The sequence below is a fragment of the Bombus huntii genome, chromosome 5, assembly GCF_024542735.1.
Source record: "Bombus huntii isolate Logan2020A chromosome 5, iyBomHunt1.1, whole genome shotgun sequence".
Classification (NCBI taxonomy): Eukaryota; Metazoa; Arthropoda; class Insecta; order Hymenoptera; family Apidae; genus Bombus; species Bombus huntii.
The window spans coordinates 18,649,182-18,672,572 of NC_066242.1; the positions used below are offsets into that span (position 1 = coordinate 18,649,182).

General features: G+C 44.3%; 1 protein-coding gene across 1 annotated transcript in view; it reads right to left on the reverse strand.

The window, feature by feature from the left end:
* Positions 1-23,391, reverse strand: part of LOC126865545 (homeotic protein spalt-major-like) — a 249,713-nt gene that overhangs the window by 188,212 nt on the left and 38,110 nt on the right. The window contains exon 2 of the mRNA XM_050618176.1: positions 7,511-7,531. The gene's annotated coding sequence lies outside the window, so the exon portion shown is untranslated. The remainder of the gene's footprint in view (positions 1-7,510; positions 7,532-23,391) is intronic.

The following is a 23,391-nucleotide window of genomic DNA, read 5'->3' on the forward strand; positions in this document are numbered from 1 at the left end:
TTATCGTCTCTGATACTGGTCTCAAAATTAACTCAAGTGATGTAAAAGCGAATTAACCGCAGTAGCGCGCCGATAATACAGGTACCCATTAATACCGAAACCTAACTATTTGCAAGAATTATTCTGCCGTGGTATTAAACATATCACGAACAATTATTCTTCCCAAACAACAAACTTTATCCTACTAAGATTTCAGACTTCGGATCAACGTAGAAAAAGCTGTACTAAATCTTTTTATACGATTTTTAACCCGATATCCGATGCGATTATTAACCCGACATTTTTACAAAATAAAGCTATCTAGTACTTAAAAGTACAAGTATTTATTCGTTGCAGCAGCCATTTTGAAATTGGCGAGTGCGCGAGTGTTTTTCAGATCAACGAAAAACCTTCTCGAGCGATCGAGAAGGAAGAAGATCTGGCGATGTGCATTTGCCGTGTGCACGAATGGCATAGCGCCATTTCGTGGAAAGTTTCGAGATGCAGAAAACGGCGAGACGTAGCGTGATCCGCGCAACTTTCGGTTATATCCGAAGGAATTTATTGCCTCATTTGTCGGGTCGGCGATTCGTCGCACGTTTTACACGACGGTTAAAGCTTGAGAGGTGTCTGGCGGATCCGCGACCCTCCGCGTGAGCGGCAGAGAAACACCGGAGCCCCCTTAATAAGCGAACTTCCTGGAACGCGATGAAAAATATGTTTTTGCAGGCACGCACGATACGTGTCACGATTTTATTATACCCGCCACTTCCGACGCTGCCACGTATGACGGAAACCGTGGAAAGAAGCTTGGCCGTGCATCTCGGAATAATCGCGTGAACCACTGTGATAATAATGGACGGGCCTTCGCCGCGCCGTTTCTTTCCTTTCACGCCTACCTGGCATCTCTGTTACTTCGTTAGGTAACTGACGCGTCGCTAATTGCCAATTACTAATTACTAGTTCGGCTACTAATTAAACATTCCTCCGCGCGATAATCTTTCCAACTTTTGTAAAATAACGCGAGTGTTTGTATCGTGTAACGTTTGCTAGCAAGATCCGGTCAAGCTGTCACAGTCATCGTCGCGAACAATTGGAACGCAAAAGAAATATAATAATATCGATCGATTGGAGTATTTGCTCCAAGTCTTCTCCGACTAATTCCGTAAATTACCGAATCCTAGTTTTCGCCCGATAATAGAATTCAGTTGTTCAGACGTAATCGTTTCTCCTATCCAATTATGTAGCAACGGCGTACTACGTCTTAACGTTAAGGTTAAAATTCTGCAAATTGAAAATATACGCTACCTTGATAAAATAGCTGTTACCTCAACTACGACGATTGTATCATATATTAGGTTACACGTTACGATCGTGTTATTGTCAGAATTTCCAAATCATTTTCAATTAGAACTGCTTAAACGAAGGAAATTTCAACAATTATCACGTGGTTGAAGCGAAGTGGAAACAACGTCTCCTTTTATGCAACGTATACCGTTTACTCTGTTAATAGCAGGTTATTCCATCGCCACAGTTTAATCGGTTTATAACGTTATACTGCAACGATATCCAACCGTTGCATCTTTCACAGTGATACACATCCCATGAAAGGTATCATCAACGTTTGAAACAGGATTTACTTTATCCCTGTTTCATCGCTGGCTACCTTTCCGCTCTATCACACCTGGTAGAAGCCACGCGTGTACTCGCGGGCATGGTGTGCGCGCTCATGCTCCTAGAAGAACCAGTACTAGTCGTGAGGGCCCTTAAGAGGCTTTCAACTGGGCTTAACGAGACCCGTAGTCGCTATAGTAGTGCCTATTCGTCGCATAATTGCGCTTAATGCTCGGCGAGCTCGATCCGCTCACGTGGCTCGTGGCGATATTATACGCGGTATGGCATCGAGGTCAGAGCCGGGCATTTTGTTAAAAGAGGGCAAATCGGCTACTTCCGGCCGCTGTTTGCGTAGACACAGGCGACAGGTCAGCGGATGAGGCGGGGCAGCCATTTATGAACCTGCTGCACCTTAACAAATCCACTGGACGTTGCACGCACCTGACAACTCGATTTTTATATCGACGTATATAGTCGGCCGATACGCCACGGTTTTTTACGATTACGCGCGGCCAGTTGCGGACGCGGCTGGGTGTGGGTTGTGAAATTTACCGGCCGCGGCGAGGCACGGCGCGACACGGCGCGACACGGCGCGACACGCCGCGGCGTGGCGAGGCGCGGAGCGACGGGACGCTGAAAATTCGTTCTCTTTTCCACCCTTTTATTTATTTATTTTTTTCCTTTCTCCTCTTTTCCTGCCTTTTTCCTCCTCTTTTTTTTCGGTTGCGTGTTTTGGCCTTTCTCCCGTTGCTGCTCTCGACCGTGCATATTTGCTTTTGAGGGGTTGTTCCGGTGATAGAAGACCGAGTGTGAATATTGTTTGGCTTTTATTGCGACGCAGTTTCGAACGACGCGAAGCGCTATCGATCCGGCGAGAAATGGACATTCTTTGGATTTTTTTGCTCGCGATCGATATCTGTCTCCCAGGCGTTAACGTTGTAGGACCGCGTGGAACAGAAAAATTGGCAACGCTATATTGGCAAGTCAGAGATTCGAACGTTTCACGTGTTTCGCGTATAAGCTGTCTACTTTCCCACGTTTCGTCAGTTCGTCAATATCGTGAAACTTTTCGAAATATCGAAATTTTCAGCATTGTCGAATATATTTTCTATACAAGGGAATACTTTGTTTCTTCGTCTTCTAATTTTCCTATATTCCTTTTCCTATCTTCTATGCTATCGAACTCTCAGTTGCTTTGTGTACAACGATCGTATTCACTTTGTTCCTTCTCTAACATTGAAATACCATTTTTATGGAAGCTTGGTATCCCTGGTGTAGAAAATAATGCGGGTAATTTGACGAATCGTTACGATCCGGTTGCTCGGCAATTTTCTCTAATCACTTAATCGGTCATTTATCAGCCGTTTAAATAAAATACACGCTCGCTGGAATAAACTATGGAAAGCTTATCGGGCAATCTTTCTAACGCTATAACGCGTCATGGAACCAAATTCAGTGAAAATTGGCCAACCAACTGATAGTTGGAACGATTCGCGTTTACTTTGATATCGGTAAACGGCGGCATTGTGCGTACAATACTGCTGACTTTATCTTCGAAGGGAATGTACTATCCAAAGGTGACATCCGGTATACCGGCATATAAATTTCACAGGAATTTCATAAATTCCTCTAATTGCAAGATCTTAAACATGCAAGATCAAAGAGACAGCCGAATTTCTCCACAGTCGATTATTCAACATCAGCGTGAAAATCACATGCACGGTATCATCCGTGCAGAAAACCGAACTCGAGCGATTTTCAAGAGCGACGCTAATCGCTGTCAAGAACACTGGCGAAAGTGAACGTAGTGGACGGAAGGTGCGCGTGCGTATCGACGGAAGAACAAAGTAGAAGGAAGGAGAGGAAGAAACGAGGCTAAAGGGAAAAAGGACTAAAGAAAAAGGAAGAGAGAAAGAACGAGACAGAGAAAAGTCACCTCCCAGGTATCAGCGGGCAGCTCCTTTACACGAGCAGCGAATTAAAATTCCACTTCCGGTGGGCTCGCTATCTCTGACCAAAAGCGCGGCGATAAAGTAAGTGGAAGAGCTCGTGGCTCGGGCTTTGAATAAGCAGCTGTGCCCCACAGGCGTTAAGCGCGATAAAAGTCTCGCGAGCGAGCACGTGCACGCGTGACCGCGAATCGAACTCTCTAATTCATATTCGTGCACCTGACTGACCTCTCCTCTCGTTTCTGCGCGGCGCGGTGTCTCGTTTAACGCCCCCGCGGGCGAGCGCGCATCACCTGCGCAACCTCGCGACCGTACCACCCGTTTTCGAAGGGGGCGCGTGCCTTTCGCCGTGCTTGCTATTCTATTACGCCCGAGACGCTAATTCCCACCTTGAATATTATTAATACGAGCAGCATTGGCGGCAGGGTACAGGTGGATGATCCGAGTCGTGTACGCCTGCGGAGGCGTGCACGTGGCCGAGCTGTCTCCCTGCGGGATTCCCGCTGCTTCGAACCTGCTGCCCCACGACTTTTGCCTTCGTTCGCCGATAGCAAGATACGAGTCGTGTCGGAGAATGTGCGCTTGTGGTGGAGAAGCTGCGGGAGTAGTTGGTGCGAATAGGGCAAGAGGGAGGGGAGGCTGAACGAGCCAGTATGTACCGGGCTGCGTGGAATGTAAGATGGTCAACGATAACTTTTAGTTTGGTGAATGGCCAATGGCTTGGTTTCTTTATCAAGCGAGAGTGTACTTTGTACGGGTCGTCCGACAAATTTTTAGATTTAGATTTTTAGCGAACAAGACTCGATATGGTATGCAGGTTTACACATATACATATATACATCGTATCTCGAGCAATATATAGTCGTACATCGAGGAACGTTTGCAATCGATGTATCAATTTTGTCATAATCGTTGGATAATGGCATTCCAACTTGTCTTTTATTTTTAAGATCGTGCTCTCTCACGAACAAAATCGCGGGTATTCTGGAAATATATAGAAGATACGCAAAGTTGTAATATCTCGATGGTGAAGCAAGCCTTTATTTGTATTCCGCTGCCCTAATCACGTTCATAAAAATATGTATCTGCTTAAACATCCAGTCTACTTACGACTCGTCCCAACTGCACATTTTACCCTTTTTACAGTATCGTGACTCGGCGAAAAATTCTCAGAAAATATTCGTTACATTTTACAACTCTCTTCGAAAAATACGACTTCATAAAATGGAACTGGAGACAGAGGAAAAAATTACACGGAACGTTGAGCGCACGTTGCAAAGACAGCGGGCGATGTAGATCTCGCGGATTTGCGGCTCTCGTTGATAAGAATCGCTATCGTTGGGATCGATCACGCCTCCAGCTCCGCTCGAAAACTTCTCTCGCGAAATAATTATCGCGGTGAGAAAACACCGGGTCCCCCGGCCGCGTAATTGCGGACACGCTTTAATTCACTTCCGCTTATCTGATGTGTTCACCGGTCTGTTGCATAACGTAAACCGTAGGACCAATTATGACTATGTAGATCGGTTTTACGCGGTGTTTATGGATCCAACGAAATCTTTCTCGCACGAATGAATCCGACCGTGTAAAACGACAGCTTGTTTCTCCAACGTCCGATAGAAACGACGATGCGATGGAAATTATTTTATCACGATAATATTTGCATTTGCTAGACTCTTTCGTCGTTCGTGGCTTTTCTCTGTTGTTAACGTTGTATTCGACATTGGTATCGTACATGGAAATTTCGAAACTATTTCGCTTCTGTAATTAAATTAAATGAGAACACACACACACACACACACATGATAGAAAGTTCCTAATTCTGTCTACGTGCAAGATATCTCATGCGAATATATTTTTACTTATATCCGAATGCATAAAATTCCTGAAATAAAAAGCGGATTCGTACATTCATAAGGAATTAATATTATCTTTCGGAAATCATGCATCGATCCGCTAGTTAGGCTAGTTAGGATAGTTGTACCGTAGGTGACTATTTAGCACTGACCCGTTACGTAAAACGCAATGACTCACTCGATGACTTCCTGCACCTGTTCCTTGGAAACGAGTTTTCTGGCCCCGAAACACGGAATTTCTAAAGAGGCTACAACGTTGATACGCCGACCAAAGAAAGAGAATAGGCGACTACCGATTACCGACACCCGACGCAAAGTAAATATCGTTGTTCTAGTCGTTTCACGTGATTATTAATCGGTCAGGCATCTGTAACGTATTTCGAAAGTCGGTAGCGTGAAATGCACCGCATCCGGAAAGGGGAAGCGTTCACGTGTCAACGTGAACTCTATGCTACCTATATCTCTATAGTTGTAGAATCACCGAAAGAAACTCGACTAGCTTGGGAAAACCCACCGGTTTGTTGGTATCGAATCAAAGATTATCGATCTAGAAACTAATCGTCTCGCTTCTATTCCAAAAAAATCTTGCCTTCTCATCTGTCCAAAATTTCAACGATCTTTCTCTCCTTTTCTCTTTTCCAATCAATCAAAAGAAGAATCAATCGTTGGAACGGAATTTCCCATTCAGTTTCGATATTATACCTATTGCACTTTCGAATCGTTTCACGTTCATCCAGCAACTTGTTTATTCCATCGTCGAATTCGAGCCGTTCCCTATAAAATCAACAGATGGAAAACGAACGGAAAACAGATCGATCGTTCGGTATCACGGACGAGAAACGATCCGTTCCAAGTACTCGCAGAAGAAGGATGCACGGTTTTGCGGAATCGTAGGGAAAAAGTTGCGGAAACAGACGCACGATTAACGGGGTCGAGTGGTCGTGGTAAAGCCAACGATGACTGCGACATGGTTTCTGCATTAGATCGACGCGTTCCTCGTTAACAATAATAAAGAGACATCCAGGAAACTACACTTCCTTCGACCAGTGTCAAAATCCGGTGTCGGCGAACGATAACCCGGGTTGGCGAGCAACGACGGGCAATTATACTCCGCAGTAGATTCCTACTTATTTTCCTTCGTTGCCAAGTGTCTCGTCGATTGCCTTCGGGACGCTTCGTTCGACCTGTCAGAACGGTCCGAACTATCTATCTACGTAGTCGATCGTTTCACTCTTAAAGCCGATGTCACGTTAGAATTTCATCGATTTCATCTGGAAGATTTTATTTTATAATTCGATATTACAATCGATATTAATTAATATTAATAATACACGAATAGAATACGTGAATAACACAATAACTGAATAGAAAGAGAATAGCGAAAGAATGGAATACCAAAGGGAACAACGAGTACAAGTCCTCTTATACAGCAGTTATGCAGGTAGTAATATTTATCGTTGATGGAAAAAGTTCCCGTTCTCTCGTCTAAATCAAACATTTCCCGACAAAAAAAAAAAAAAAAAAAAAAAAAGAAAGAAAGGAAAGAAAAAACCCTCGAAACGTACGAAATAACTTTTCCTACATCTGGTAACCGGTATTACCTACCGTGCAGATATGGAATTGTCTAGAATTGATAAAGCGTTTCATACGTATCATTCGGTATTGGTCAAGCGGAAGGAGGCCGCAAGAGGAATCTCGGGGAAAAGGAATGGCCAGCAATCTTGATATAAGTAATGCATTTCTTTTATATCTCCACGAGATAAAGAATAATGGATGGGGCTCGGTCACGTCGCGCGGAAGATATGATACCTTCCGCTTTTGCCAGGATCCATCGAGATGACGATGATAACGATAATTCGATCGGCTCGCGAAAACGTATAACCGTCGAAAGATCGGGAAATCAAAAGACGGATCTTCCGACGCGACAAAAATCCTTATCCATCTACGATAAATAAAATCACCGTGCCGTGACACGCACGCTACCGCCTATAGGAAACTAGACGCTGCTTTATTTTTGTCTTGTCGACGAATCGCGATTTAGTCGCTAACGGTCCAACAGAGGATCTAACACTGAGTAATATTAGAAACTTACTTGCGTCGATTGTAACTTACCGGATCGGGAAATCTGCCAACCTGAAAAATACAAACCAGTATAAATGCTTGGAAACGTTTGAACAAATAATATTGAAACAACTACTATGATATATTACTATAATATTACTATATTCTACTATTACTATGATATATTACTATAATCACGAAACATGCAACTTGCAAGAAGGCGACGGCGCGAAAGGCGGGCAGAACGAAACAGAACTTGACATTTATTACAAGAAACAAAAATGGAATTACGTCGCGTCGTATTTAAATTCTTAGAGCGATGGTGGCCGATAAAGAGGCACATTGCCGCGATGATTCATCGAGGGCGTAAAAGAAATGAGCCACAGGCACGACGGAGAAATATTAGGCGGCGTTCTGGCCATACGAATGGAATCTTTATTTCGACGCGGCACAGTTTGGACTTTTCGAGATATTACCGTGAGATTAGTCGTCCAACGTGCCTCTCTCTCTCTCTCTCTCTCTTTCTCTCCATCTATCTATCTCTACTCTTCACTCTCGCTGTGTAATTATCGCGTATACTAGAATTATCTACGCACGGCATGTATCGTCCCGCGGTCGAGCAGATGCTATAGCAAGATGAAAAAATTAGGCTATTGTTGGAAACTCGACGTCGACTTTCACCATGCACGTATTTCGTTCTGGAAAAAGATCAGTTCCATACGTAACACGTATAATGTAGTTATGATTTCATAAAGGTGACGTTGGAAATGTGACAAACCGAAATATATAATCTGCCGAGGTTCGTCCCTGTAAAAATTGCGTAATTGCATTTAACACGTTGAAAATACGTTTTTAGAGATAACGATAGTCGCGCGATAAAGATATTCTCTTAGAATTTAGCGAACGGTTAAATGGTTAACGAGTTAACGTAGATAACACGAGGGAAGGAATTTAACGGCTGATCAAAAAACAAAGGTCTATACGGTATATAGGAGAATTAAGTACGACTGAAAAGCATGAAATATTAATTACAGCTAGAACCGATCATCTTTCATCTAAACGAGCAAAGACAAATAGTCAGGATTTAATATTATTTCGCCGAATCGTAGGTGCGCGATATAAGCTATAAAAGCGAAGGAGTGACATACGAGCGGCTCTGAGCCAAAATCACCTCCGACTTGATGGAGTGCTGGAAGATCCCCCCCGGCTTCCAGATCCGCTCCCGTCCACGGCACGTCCGCGTCCCAACGACCAGACCAGACCAGACCAGACCGACGTCCGACGTCCGACGTCCGACGTGTTTGTTCGTCCCTGAATAAAAGCGGCTTTCCTCTGCACGGCCACGCTCTTATCCAGGAAATATCATTTTATTTCATTTATGGCCATAACGTCTAAAGGGGATTCCTCCTTGCTCGATACCTCCTACACTTTTATTGGCCCCTTCGAATCTCGATCATATATTTCAGCTCGACCAGTCACGCTTCGTTCCACGTTCCACGTTCCACGTTCCACCTACCTACTTATTGTCAGATTCGACAGCCTCGGCAAACTTTCGATCGCGCGATCGCTTCGTTGGCGCTTGCAATCAAACGCCTCGTTGGTTCCAATTTACTAGTAAATGAATTGTATGTATGGTTGTTATAAGAAATTAAACATAATGAAGTAAAGTTAAATGAGCAAAAGTCAGTTGCTACGTCCATTGTGTACTTGTACCGCTTACGTCGCGGTAGCGTATCGACAAATAGCATAAATTTCACAATCTTGGAATTTTCACGAAACGACAACGCGACGAGTGCAGCGTAAATTGGTAGGAAGGTAGCGTCGTTTGGTCGGGATCGTGCGATATCGGTCTGTAGTCGATATCGGCGTATAGCGAGGAACATGAGAGGCGGACGATGCAGTCGCGGCAACTCGTGAGACATGAAAATTGTTATTCTCCGAGCCGGCACGGGAACTGGCGCGCATAAACTCAGAATCCGATGTTTCACGTGCCATATTCCGGCAAACCACCATCTCCGTGCACGGCTCATGTCACGTACACGCCAACGAATCACGTCCCGGACCCGGCTGATCCATATCAGACAGCACGCGTGAGTTTCGAACCCGACCGATCGAATACTTTGCCCGAGGCGATCACGTTCTACCTACGATTTCGCATGCGAATAACGCGACACTTTCTGAAAATCACCTGCGATAGAACCGCACTTGTAATAGCGCCCGATTTCATTCGAAAATTTTCTCTCCCACTTCGAACGGCATCGAGAATCTCTACCTTCGGGCACGGTCACAAAGACAAGTCGGAAACTCGTTAAACTCGACAGTCTGCATATAGGTAGACTACATTTTCGTAAAACGTGCGAATATTCCGATCGCTAACCAAAGTACAAAATCGGACGCAACCAAGTATTTAGTCTAGAAAATATTGCGTACGTCTAAGTCGTCAGGATGTGAAGGTTCGTCCAACGAGGAAATTATCACAGAAACGAAGCGGAGCATTTGAATAGCATCAGCGGGTGGCAACTCGCGCGAGGCCAACAATTTCCATCCACAAAGCTATAGCGCTAAACGGTTACGGTGACCGACAGCCGACTCGCTGAAAAATATGGAGCGAGAGCGAAATTCTACGCGCGTTTTACTCGACCCGATTAGGTCACAGCCCGTATAGCGCTTCTCGTCGCTTCATTTCATATTCCGGCAAGAAGACGTTCGTTTGACATTTATCCGTGTGTACCTACATATATATATATATATATATGTACACAGAATTTCCCCTTCGAGGTAGCACCCTGAAAAATCCGCTGCGAACATCCAAGCCAACAACGATATATACATTCCGCTTATCGACCAGCTCCTTTTCCCTTTTTCCTTCGTTTCTTTCCTTTTTGCTTTTTTCCTTTCCCTCTTCTCTCCTCTTTCTCTTACTTTTTTTTTTTTCGTTTTCTTCGAGGGGAACCAGATCCAGAGGGCTAGGTTCGAGCGTTTCCGCGAGAAGCTATAAAGTGACACTTCCCGCTTGCAAATATAAACTTGTTCGCGGTCGACAGAGCGAATATTAGGAGCGTGGGGCCCTGCAAGAGGACGAGAGGAGGTAGTACGGAGCAGTGGAACGGATATGCGGGCTTCGCCCATGGGAGTATTACGGATTCAAGGTGAGTAGGGATCCCACGGAGTAACCCGAGACATCAGCGGGCTAATATTTCCATATTCCGATATCGAATAAATGGACCGTTGGCGGGTGCGCGACGCGCTCATAAATCCTACGTCGACCCGTCATGCATCACCGGCCAGCCGGGAAAGATTCCGAGTCAGCCGGGGGTGGCAGGTGCTTCCTTCCCCTGCATCCGTTAACCGTGTTTCTCGAATCGTGTCGCGCTGAGACGCCAACATTTCGAAAGTCGAGCTGATTAACAATTCGATTTAATAGAGTTTCAGTGGAATCGAATAGAATCTGCCAATAGAATGGCCCAACATTCGGAATAAGTGGAATAATTCAGCGAGCAATCAAGCAAGATACATATCTGTCTGTTGCCAAATGCGTGAACTTACGTAAGTACGTTTACCTCGCGAACGTGCTACAAACAATCGCAAATTACAAGGTAAATTTCAAAAGAGAACACACCTTCCTTCCGTTATCGCTCTAATCGGTCTTCATATTTATCAAGTTTCCATTCACTGTTTTCCAACAAGATATCGGAAATTCACGGAAGCCTGCTTAGAAATCAGAAGATTATCTGGCTCGATGTCGTCGGTGACGCGCGTCATTCCACGCAACGGAAGATGACCGAACCGAACCGAACCGGACCGCACGGATCGACATCCGTACGATTCGGAAAGTCACGAGTTGGCCGATCAATGGTCGACCCCTGTCGTCCAGTTCGATAGGTCAACGTTATTGCTGGCGAGATAAGAACCGCCAGCTTCCACGTCCCGTGTCCCGACAGCTGATCAACATGCCAACGCTAGCTTTCCGCGGCCAAGGAACTTTTTACCAGCAAGTGCGAATCTACGCGACAATTCGACGAAGCATCTACACTTCCGACGATGAGCGAGACGCAAGAATTATCGTCGACTTCGAGACGATCGATTATTAACCGTTCGCGCATTGCGTGATGACCATATAGACAACAATTCGCAAACATTCGCAATGTTCTCCTCTTCTCAAGCAAAATTTACGAGCTGCGGAAAGTATCGCCGGAACACGCTACGTGTCCCCTACTGCCAATTATTTCGACTTCCTTCGTATTAGCAAAAGAAATTCGTTTGAAACAGATACTGTTTACGCGATACTTTCAAGTGGAATTAAAAACCTCCTAAACGATCGTCGGCTAATCGTTCGATAAACGATCGATCGTTTGACAATGCTGGTATTAGGTATGTAACGAAGGAAAGGAATCTACTGTTAATCGATGGCAGTGTTACGGCGCGGCACGGCGGCGACGCGACGGGTGCCAAACGCGTAATCTGGTATCCATAACGCGGCGTGAAATCCTCACCGCGAAAGAATCCAGGGCCGTGGCCTTGTGTTCCAGGCCCAGGTCGAACGTGTCAAGCGGCGGAGAAGGCGCGACAAGAAAACAGGGATCGTTGCCAACGCTTCGAGCTACCTCGGCCTAAGGCCTAAGCGAGTCGTCGTAAACTAAGCGCCTCGCGACTTGTAAATTCACCTCTGGCGTTTTAATGGTCTACCACGAGCGTGTATTATTTTCAGGGGCATTAATAACGCCGCTCCGCGGTGAAAGGCTATCGCCAATTAATTAGTCACTTAGCGGCTCTCCCTACCCTGTAAACGCCTCTTCTCTTGCTTCTCTTTACGAATACACAGAATCCTTCTATCCAATAATTTACTAACGATACGTATTTGTCAGACGACAAGTTCGATTACACGAGTTTTAGATTATAGACGTTTCTTTCGCGATTTTACAATTTTACAATTTCACGCGAAGAAATTGTATACAATTTTATTCTACATTTCTATCGTTTATAATTTACTCGTTCGTTATCAAGTTCGATTCTGTCAAGTGGTAACAGAGTATCCAGCGTCTTGTGAAATTTCAATAACGTCGGTTTAATTACGCAAGGCAGCGTCCAGATACCTGGTTAAATCCGTTGCCGCGAAATCGTCGCGACGAACATCGAAGACTGGCAACGTCGTTCTCAAAGTTGAACAAGCGAGAATAAGGGGTAGTTGGATCTGAAAGTTCTTCGGTTAGCTGCCCCTGAGAGGGTCAAGATCGATGGCCGAGAAAACCGAGCGTGTCACGGATCTCGGGTTAGGGTCCAGCGAGAAAGAACTTTTTTACAATGCTTCTCTTCTTCTTCTGTCTCTCTCTCTCTCTCTCTCTCTCTTTTCTTTTCTTTCTCTTTCGATCTCTAGGTTTCGATGAAACGTCTATTATCGCTGTGAAACGAACAAACGAACAAACATTTTAACATAGTTGGCAAAACCTCCACCAAGAGTTCATCCAAGCGTTCGATTTTCTCCCCTTATAATTAGATAATTCGGTTGAGTGAGTCGCTTACTTGGAAAGTTAATAAACTCGTCGAGAGTTAAAAGCTAAATGCAGAAATTCAAACTCTCTGGCGACAAACTCTTTCGTTTTCTACGCTACTTCTTACTTCGTACTTATTTCCTAGCGATTTGATCTTTATGGAGAATTAGCGATCGCGGCACGGTAACCGGGACACCTTGCGCAAACCAAAAGCCTCGTCGATGATTCGAACGTATCGGATGTTCGGGTTGCGCGTTCCCAGCTACTCGTAATTCGCAATTAAAGATATATACGTTGAACAGACGGCGTAAAAAAGTAATCCAGACGAGGTAATTGGACGATAACTGATAGACGTGACGTGGTGTGCTGGCAGGCGAAATTAATACGCAGATTATCCAGGAACGTTGGCTCTCGAGTCGTTAGAGCCGAGGTCCCGCGCCTAATTCGTGTCTTCCTTCGCAACTTATAATTCAAGCGCGCAGACTGGAACCGAACTGAACAGAACTGAACAGAACTGAACAGAACTGAACAGAACTACGGCAACTTGCGCAACGGTAATTATACACTTCAGCCCCGTTCCCGCGCGCTACCTGCCCGTCTGGCTGGCTGCCTCCGCGCCCTTAAATTTCGCTTTATTTATGTCTCGACTGACGGCTTCACGCTGCCTTCGTCCACCGTTCTCGGATGAATCTCGCGACCGGCAACTATCCAGCAACAGAAGAACACGCTGATTTCCCATGACGATGTTCGCAACCTTCGATCGAGCGTTAAATAAAACGATATCTATAGCGAATTTTTTCTTTACCTTCACGAGCAATGGTTGCAATGGTTGCAATGGTTAGAATACTTTACCCTACGATATTTCTGATTTTATTGGAAACGCAGCTTGCGTAACGTCCCGTACAATAACGTACGTATTGCGCAACATACGTTGCATACGTATAACATACGTTGTTATTAGTTAGAATCATGTGAAAGAATGAAGGAATTTGCAAAAGTCAAAAAGATAGGGAACAGAAACAGGAACGTTAAAACAGGAACGTTAAAACAGGAACGAAACGAAAGGAAAAAATCTAAAATGTGTAAAATTAACTGTAAAATCGAAGGACGTAAAAATGAAGAGGAAGACGTGGATGAGATATTCGAAAGACAGTCAGCTGCTGCACTACCACAAGGTACCACCACAAGGTAGAAACTTTTACCGTTGTGACGTAACCAAGAACAGCTGTATCAGTTTCTCATCGAAGCATGAACGGAATGGCGGAAAGTGCGTAATTTACCGCGAGCACTTCTCGCGAGTATTTCTCACCGCGGCTTCTAGGCGGCGTGTTAATGCAATTATAACGGAAGACGGAAGAATACGCGACAACGGGGGAGCGCGGAATAAGAAGTAACCCAGGATAGGTAGCTGGACAAGATTTAAGAGGCAGGCCTGGGGGCAGTAACTCTTATAACAGCATTAAAACAGAGCACTTTAATTTACCGCACTGTAGATTTCATTCCTTGTGCTCAAACAGTCCGCGTCGACTTCCATTCTTCGCGCGCGCGTTATATAGGGTAACTCTACCGTGCTTCCAAGCAAACTTTCCACAATGCACTCGGTCCGACCAACCGAACCGGAAAACCTATTATAAACGCGAGCTATGTTAGCCGTGCGATGCCATTGAATTTTCTTTGAAAATTATATCTGCCGGTTCTGTCAGAATCCTTGCACCAATTAATCGAGCAATTTTATTTTATCGTGTAAAGATTTCGTGGTCGTTGGTTTTACAGCACGTACACGGCAATACAATTATATCTTGTTAAATCGTTACGTCGTTGAATGACGTCGTCGAATGACGGGCTTTCCAAAATTATAGAAATCTTAATCCGCTTGTCTTTTCCAATCGAATAGAAAGAACGTTCTTAATGGTTAAAGTCGAGTAGAATAATCTGTATTTTAAGAACACTTTGTACATGCGGTGCGAAGCTTCCTCGAGCTCAACATGACCAAAACTTTCCGCGATTTATGTAACAATTATTTCAGCCAGCCATGTTTCTTCCCCGTGCTTCGGTGCGATCGCGTTGTTCTCATTATGGCGTTCAATTCGCTACGCTTCCCACGAGAAATTAATTGAACCCAACTATGAGCAAAATTTTCCTCGAGTTTCGAGACAGGACGCTCCGTTTATTCAGCTTGACGCACAACGCGCCAGAGAATTTTGTTCGGAAACTGATGAAACCATGACACGCAGATTTAACCGAGGTCGATTTCAGGTTAATTGTCTATTACATTGTTTCTGCAAGCGTAACATCCTCTCGCCGTTGCAATACATTTTTTATCGCTTTATCATCGAGAACGTAATTGCTAATTTACGTACCTGTATAATAAATAACTAATTCCGATTCTTGGCAACATTTTCATCGGGAAAGGAATTTGTAAGGTAAGATAAAATACCCAGTAACCACAAGAAAATAACCGAGATAACCAAGAAAAAGGAAAAAAAGAAAGAGAAAATGTTAAAATCCTAACGTCGTTATTCTATTATAGTTTCGTATACTACGCTATCATCTTTCGTCATCTCGTTCGATATTTTCCACTTGTACGAATCAACTCGCCTGCCTGCCAATTTCCTACACTTATGATTGTCGGAAACACGGTCGCATCGATCAGCGCAAGATCCTTTGAATCGTTTTCAGGAACAAAACGATGCTAGTGTGGCGCTACGAAATTTACTGTATCTGGCGCCGCTTCTATATTTACGACGGGCACCAGGACAACGAGCGACACCTACGTGATCCAACGAAGCGTCTTCGGCATACGCAGACCCGATGCTTCTTCCGCTTTTCATTCCAGCCCACGCCCTTTCGTGCTGAAATTAAAACGCGAACCCAGCACGACGGACGTGCGAGCACTGCGATGCTCGCAAATACGTCGTCGACGGCAAATAATTCCTAATTAGCCCGGCGGCCAACCCACGACAATAACAATAGTGACGTCTCCCTATCGAAGATTCTTTCTTCTTTTAATCGCAAATATCATTTATTATTCGCAATGTGACGAAACATCTGCGACGACACAATTTTAATCATTTCATTTGATTATTGGCAAAATGGTTGCTCCCATCTAAATAGAAAATGGGAATCTAACGCTTAGGGAATGGGACAAACGTGCAATGGGACAACGATAGAGATATAAAACTAACATTGAAAGCTACTAAAATTAATGCATAGAATTCCCTAAAAAAACGGTACACAACTTTCAGGACTTTGAATAAGATATGTTCTCTGAAATTTCCCGGCGTCTCGCTGCAGCAAAGTCAAGTAATTAAACGGATAATGTGGACACATTGGAAAAACAAACGGAGGTAGCTGGATATTCAAATGAAACGGCAGGAGTGAAAGGAGAAAAAAAAACAGAGGAAGAAGGAGGAGAAGAAGAAGAAGGAGAAGAAGAAGAAGAAGAAGACGACGACGACGACGAAGAAGAAGAAGAAGGAGAAGAAGAAGAAGGAGAAGAAGAAGGAGAAGAAGAAGCAGAAGAAGTTTGAAAAGCAGGAGAAGAAGAAGAAATTGCTATGCGGGACGCGGCGGAGCAGCATAACGGTAAGGCCTCGCTGGCAAACGATCGTGGTGTCATTGTGCCGTCACAATGCAAGGTTATTCATCTGAGATTCTCACGGCGACATCAATCCTATCGCTCGATAGAAATCTCCCCTCTGCCTCGGGAGTATTCCAGCTTCATTAGAAAGACGTGGCCCATGAATATGCGCGATGCGACCGACCTGATCAAGCTGCCATATCGCGTCACTTATCCGTGCAGACGATTTTCCCTGTAAATGCGACGCAGCCAGCTCGCGACACGTGTGCCGCGAATTTTGACGGAAGTCTCGGCTATCGTGTCGTGTGTCGTGTGTCGTGTCGTGTCGTGTCGTGTCGTGCCGTGTCGTGTCGTGTCGCGTCGGTGAACGACTGATTCATTGGCCCGGGGTTTGATGCTGTTTGTCCAATTTAATTTTGTTTCCTCCCTTACAACTCCAACCCCTTACGATACACCTTGATACTTTCGTTAATTGATTTCACAAATTGATTTCGTGAGTTTTCTCAACCGCGCGACCAACAGGCACTACGATACTGCCGCTCATAAATATCAGCTCGTTCTACATATTCGTTAAAAAGCTAACAAATTTTACTTCGATTAGGATTTTACGCGCGTATCAACATCGTGTCACATATCGACGTGTCACGACTCAAAATAATTCAACTCTATGTGAAAAGAACATCAAAACCTATATAGTATAGTATAGTCACGTACAGCAGGGACACCTGCAAGTGGGCGGAACAAAGCCCAAGTATAATAATTTAATGTAAGTCGCGAAGGTATCGAACGTCAAAGTGGTCGGAGAGTGCGTGGGCTGGCAAAAGAAAAAAACAAGGCGAATAATGGTCGCCCTTCTATATTTCTTGGCGCAATCAAGACATTGCTAGATAATTTGTGGTCGTGGAGGCCGGATACTTCGAAGGGGCTACATAGTAAAGATCTAATATACCCGACTCATAATCATTAATCACCGAAGAGAAATCACCCGGATGGATGGCTAGTGCTTGCCGCTTTTTCTCTGACTGCGAAGAAACTTGAGTGTACGTACGTACATATACAGAACATTCCGACGGAAACCTAAATCATTCGCAGCAAATAACGACCGAATGTTCCCAATATCTGACAATTGTTCGATCTCCTCTAATTATTAGTTTGAATCGTTAAATTACATCTTCCCTCCTTCAAACGAATAATCCGCGAAATCCTTTCTCTCTATTGCCCTGCTCTAGGGGTTTTAATATAAAGTTGCTTTGCAAAAAAAAAAAAAAAAAAAAGAAAGAAAAAGAAAGAGAAGGAAAGAAAGAAAAAAAGAGGAAGAACGAAAAAAGAAAAGAAAAAAAAATGGAAGAAGATTGCCTCGAAAAAAGATAAAGAAGACTTTAAACGAAGAAACAGGCATGTAATACAGGTTCTTTTTTTACAATTGGAAGCTTAAATTGCTGTAACAGAGTGAAGCGTTTCCCTTAAACGTTTAGAAAAAGGACTTTAAACGGTAATATCTTAACCCAAATTGACCATACTTTTGTCTGTAAAAAACCGTGCTTAGTTTTACGGAACCTGTATACGTACGTGCACGTAAGGCGTGAAATCGTATATTTTAAAAGATCAATAGAGGACGTAGTGTAGCGGAAAATTTAGCGTAACACAGGATACTTAATAAAATAATGGCGTGCACGTTACGTTCTATAAAATACAGAGGTTAGGTATTATCATTAAACCGTAGAAATGAAAGCTTATATATATGGATATAAAGAAAATATGCGTACGTACTGCCTCTTCGCGCCAAAACTTTTCCCCAAGTACGACAGCGGAAACCGTTTCTTCGATATCGATCCTATCTGTCCTGTCCTGATCCTATAAACTGTGAATAAATATTTGCACATTTTTCTAGAACGCATACGCGTATTCAGTATGCATAAACATACTCGGTCGATTTACGAGAATTAGCGACAAGGTAGGAAAAAACAGAATCCTCGGTGGAGGTTTTCTTGAAGCTAGGAAACTCTCGTCTCTATAGAAGCACGTTTTACGATCGGTCGGGGGTGGGAGCGGTGGGCGTGCGTGAGGGGTGGCGGTTCGCGTGGAATACACGCCGGTTGCTAACTCAGCTGACCGGTCATTAATAAACCGAAGCCATTACCAAGCAACCTCCGAATGTGCATGGTCGCGTCTGTGTGCACCAACTATGTACACGGGTATGTATCTAAAACCACTATCCTGAGAGTTTCCCTGGCCGATTCAGATCTGCGCCCCCCTCCCCCCCCCCCCACCCTCGTGTTGCCCGTGGCGGGCGTCGCAACCCCCGCTTCCTCTTTAACCGGAACAGGGCGGCAGCCAAGTCGGGTTATACCGCTCTGGTCCCGCTGCTATGTCATTTATAAATGTCCTCGCGAAATGACCCGTTCGTCCATCTCATCCCTTAAGCACGGTCATTAAAGTCAGCCATACTTGGCCACTCGGCGAGGGAATATTTTGGACCGGTTAATGGAATGATTTAGTAAATGGAAGGCCACAGCCGCGTTTCCGAACGCGGTTAACTTTTGTCTTCTTTCTCGTTCGGTTTCTTCTTTGGTTGATTAATTTGCGAGTTTGCGAATATACGATAGCAAGGGATTCGTGATTTACTCATTTGGAAGTTATGTTCTGTCGGTAGGATGTTTTGGTCTTTTTTCAAAAGAGAAATTTCTGTCCCTTTCCTAACTTTGGCGTAACGATAAAGCGTTATTTACAGAAAGATTGAAACAATCTTCCGCTCGTAATCTCTCTCTCCGTTAAACCATGTAACGTCGCTCGCCGCGTATTGGAAAATAATTAATAATTCAACTGCTTCTTCCTTCTGCTTTCCTCTTTTCCTTTTTTCCTCTTGTTTTCTTTTTTCTCTTTCTCTTTTGCAAATCGATAATATATACATACGCAATTCTTTTATTCAATCGCGAACGTCAACACGTGTCATCGTAATTTGATCGTTTACGCGGCTCGGGGCGTCGCCGTGTTCGACTAACGAAACACGTATCACCGTTCCTGGTGTTTACAGTGAAAAACGAAAAGCGCGCGTGACCCGTCATTACGATTCCTCTCCAATCGAGGAATCGAGGAATCACAATGACCCGGCCATTCTAATCCAGTCGATGCACGATGCAATTGTTGCATATGCTCGCATGCCGTCATGCGTGATTCCAAGTAAGGAATGAACATGATGGGATTAAGGGAATCCGTAATTATCACAGAATTCACATCTGCGATGAGCCTCATTTCTTTTGTAACAATCCAACGTACGGAATACGACGCCAGATCATGTTGCCAACATGGATAATCGATATCTCTCGCACGATCATCGTTCTCATTCGATAAATTTTCCAATGTTCCTGGAAGTTAGCCTACATCTCGTTTTACTCGGTCGTTATTCCGTTTTACCGCGTATTTATTAACAATACCACGTTATACTTGAAACGCATTGTCATTTTAAAGAAACCCTTAATGTACACATGCAGTTTCCACTTTGCAGATTGAAACGAAAGATCTTACAAAATTAGAATCTTCGTTTCTGGCAAAAAAAAAAAAAAAAAAAGAAAAAAGAAGAAAAAAAGAAAATGAAAATTCTAATTTGTAAAAGACAAAAGCAAAAGATTGGCGTATATCTGCTTAAAAGTAGAGCTTCGATTTCTCAAACTATATATATCGAGCGTCCGAATCTATCTTGTCCGTATCTACTTAAAGGTAGGTATTATTCTTTTTCCCCGAACTATTTCTCGCATGTTTTGGAAACTCATCATTCCCAATTACAGTTAAACTTATTTGCAATACGAAGTAAACTCGTTTGCAGAATAAAAATTGTGCCGATTGCCACCGACGAAGCTACGTGCACCCAACGGAATTGCAACTGCAACAGGAAGAAAGAGAAGCAGCTGGAACATTACGAAGGATGGGAACCGCGGAGCCAATAATTCAAATCCTCTGCGTCCGCTCATGTAAATGGCTTGGAATGTTCATACAGCGGGGTACCGAGTGGTTTAAGGGAAACGTCACATTCGTTTCAACGACGTCGAACGTCTCTCTGGTAGCGCGTCAGGCGTCTAATATATCGACGTTAAGCGTGTATGTTGGTCTGGAGACATGCCCACAGGGCGACAGGCTGGTTGGTGGCTTTCCATTCCACGCATGTGGAAGGATCAGAATGCGAGCAAAGGACGCTACCTCGGCGAGCATCGCGAACGATGAAAATTCTCTTTGCTGGCGGTGTCGAATGGCGATTTTAGGAAAAATAACCCGATGACACGCAAGCCGTTGTACTGGATCTCGGACGATGACTGCTACCCGCTCCCGCTCGCTCTGGGAATTTCGTTTCCTTTCCGTTCACGTGCCGACTATTAGGCTGAACTATGAAGGAGTGGCTTGAATACCGAAATTTATATCGCCTCGATTTTATCCGTGAACGATAGCCTGGTGAATAATTCCTCGTGATCGGGCTTGGGCGTCGTTTCAAATCAACTATTCGAAAGACGATCACTTAAGTAATACGTTATCTTGTTTGGCTAGAAATTGTTATTTCGAGAGAATTATCCATTAATTTATAGGAACAAGCAAACGACTCGTCCACTGCATTATTTTATCGCTTACCTACGATCAACTATCGAACGAAACGTAACGTTTCGCAATAGTAGCTAATTTATCAATTCGATCGGAAATACAAATTTCTCTGTGCTCGATCTTCTCGAGCTCGCTAGAGATTCAAACGATATTCGGCAATTTACGAACGATAAACGATAAACGTTTACCATTCATAAATTTTACGACTGTCGAACTTATTTGCAGCATTGGAAACATAGAATCGCGCAACACGCTATTACCTTCTCTTCCCTTTGTGGATATCGCTTACTTTTAGGCAGACAAGTAGCGAGCTTCGGTAGATGTGCTGTAACTCGTCCCGTTTCCGGGTATTTTTCATTTCGCATGATCGATCGCGCTGCTCGATCGCGTTTCTTATCGAAACATGGCTGAGTAGAAAAACTTGTTCCTGTCACCGATCGGACTCCATGACACCTGTTAGCGCGCGAAATTTGATCGATCGACAACGACAATGCCGATACTCGGCTATAGGTCTCCGTGGGGAAGAGTCACGGCAAAAAAGCACATTTGACAAACAGTTATGGTATGGTTCCATATACAGGGAATATGTGCCAGACAGACGGATCGTAATACGATGTGGCTGGCCCGCGTAGAATCATGGAATACACGGTTTCCCTCTCAGAATTGACGAGTGCTTGGTCGCATCGTGCCTTTGATATTTTCCCGGGGTATCGTTCCCGTCGATATACCGTTTTACAGCATCGGCTTTCCCATATCTCGCACGGTTAACGGATCGCGCGACCATTTACCTTTCAAATTATTTCTTTCTTCTCGGGCTCGATAGCTTCAACATTTCGCCTCGTCCTCCTCGGTTTTATCCCTTAGTACTTGGTCTTTTCAGTACGTTTTCTTAAATCATACAACTTTTCAATTATTTCCATTTATCAGATGCCAATTTCCACAGTTGCTTTTCTTCTCTCCATGATACGACATCCTTAAAAGCTTTCCTCCTGAATCTCTCAACACAGAAGCCGCCAAGTATATTACAGGTCGGTATATTACCTGGTCTGGTTCCGGCTTTGTACATATATATTTATCTACATCTTCGAAGCGGCGTATAACGTCTTTAATCTATATCGTGGTATTTTCCTATTCTTGCAGAAAACAAGCTATTTGGTTGGTCTCGTTCATTTTACAAATACTAATTTCTGCACAGAAGAATCAAACGAACTTTATGCGTATAAACGACCAGCTACGTACGTAGAAGCTAGATCGATAATTCAAACCCGGAGAATAGTGCTTAACCACCGTAAAGAGAGAAGGTCAAAGGCTATACTTGTCAGAGTTGCGAGTGTAGAACGAGCGAAAAAGACACAGTAAATCAGGCATAGTTAGTCTTTAAAGCGTTCAAACTGAATAAATAAAGAATAAACAAAGCATCGAAACTGGAATAACGGGACGCGCTGAATCAGTTTACTCGAAAGACATTCTGCAACGTCCTCGAGAGTAGCGGACCTGGTTTCCGTTGTTAAAGTTAGGGGAGCGGAAAGAAGCGAATCGATAGGTTTCCAGTCGACTATTAATTAATATAAAAATAAAAAAGTTACGAATCAAGCAACGAAACGTTCTGTGGATTCGAGAAGCTAGTAACGGTGTTGCCTCTGATCATCGATTCATCGATCAAATTCAGGTCCATCGATCGTTATTAAAATTCGACTAAGGTGGCCCGATGCTTACGAACGTCAGTCGACGTACGTTACACGCTGCACCTTCGAGCACCAGTGACGTTCGTACGACGATACTCAAATTATCCATACCGTATCGTCTATAGTCCGGCGTACGATACGCAGACCGAAGGATCGATCGCCTCGAAGGGGAATAACTTACAGATTGGTCGGTCGGAGTGTTACGAGAATCTTAGCGTCGCGTCGCGTTGCGTTGCGTTGCGTTGCGTCAAGCACTGGTCTCGCACGACAAGAATACTCTCTTTCCTTTTACACAAACGTAAAACGTATCCGGTGAGAAGTCTGAAAACACCTGATGAAACGAACACGTGAAGCTCATCGACGCGACGGGAAGAGGATGACGAGGAGGTGGAGGACGGTGAACGGGGGCTGGCGAACGCGGAGAGAGACGGCGCGGGCGCGGGCGCGGGGGCGGCGCGGCGGAGGCAGAGGTAGGGCGAAGAGAAAGGGCGGTCGAGCGAGTCGAAGGTAGAAACTTGGTTAATGCGCCGTATATTACCGTAATGCCGACTCTAAGTAGGAATTACATATGCGACGCACTCGTCGCGTACC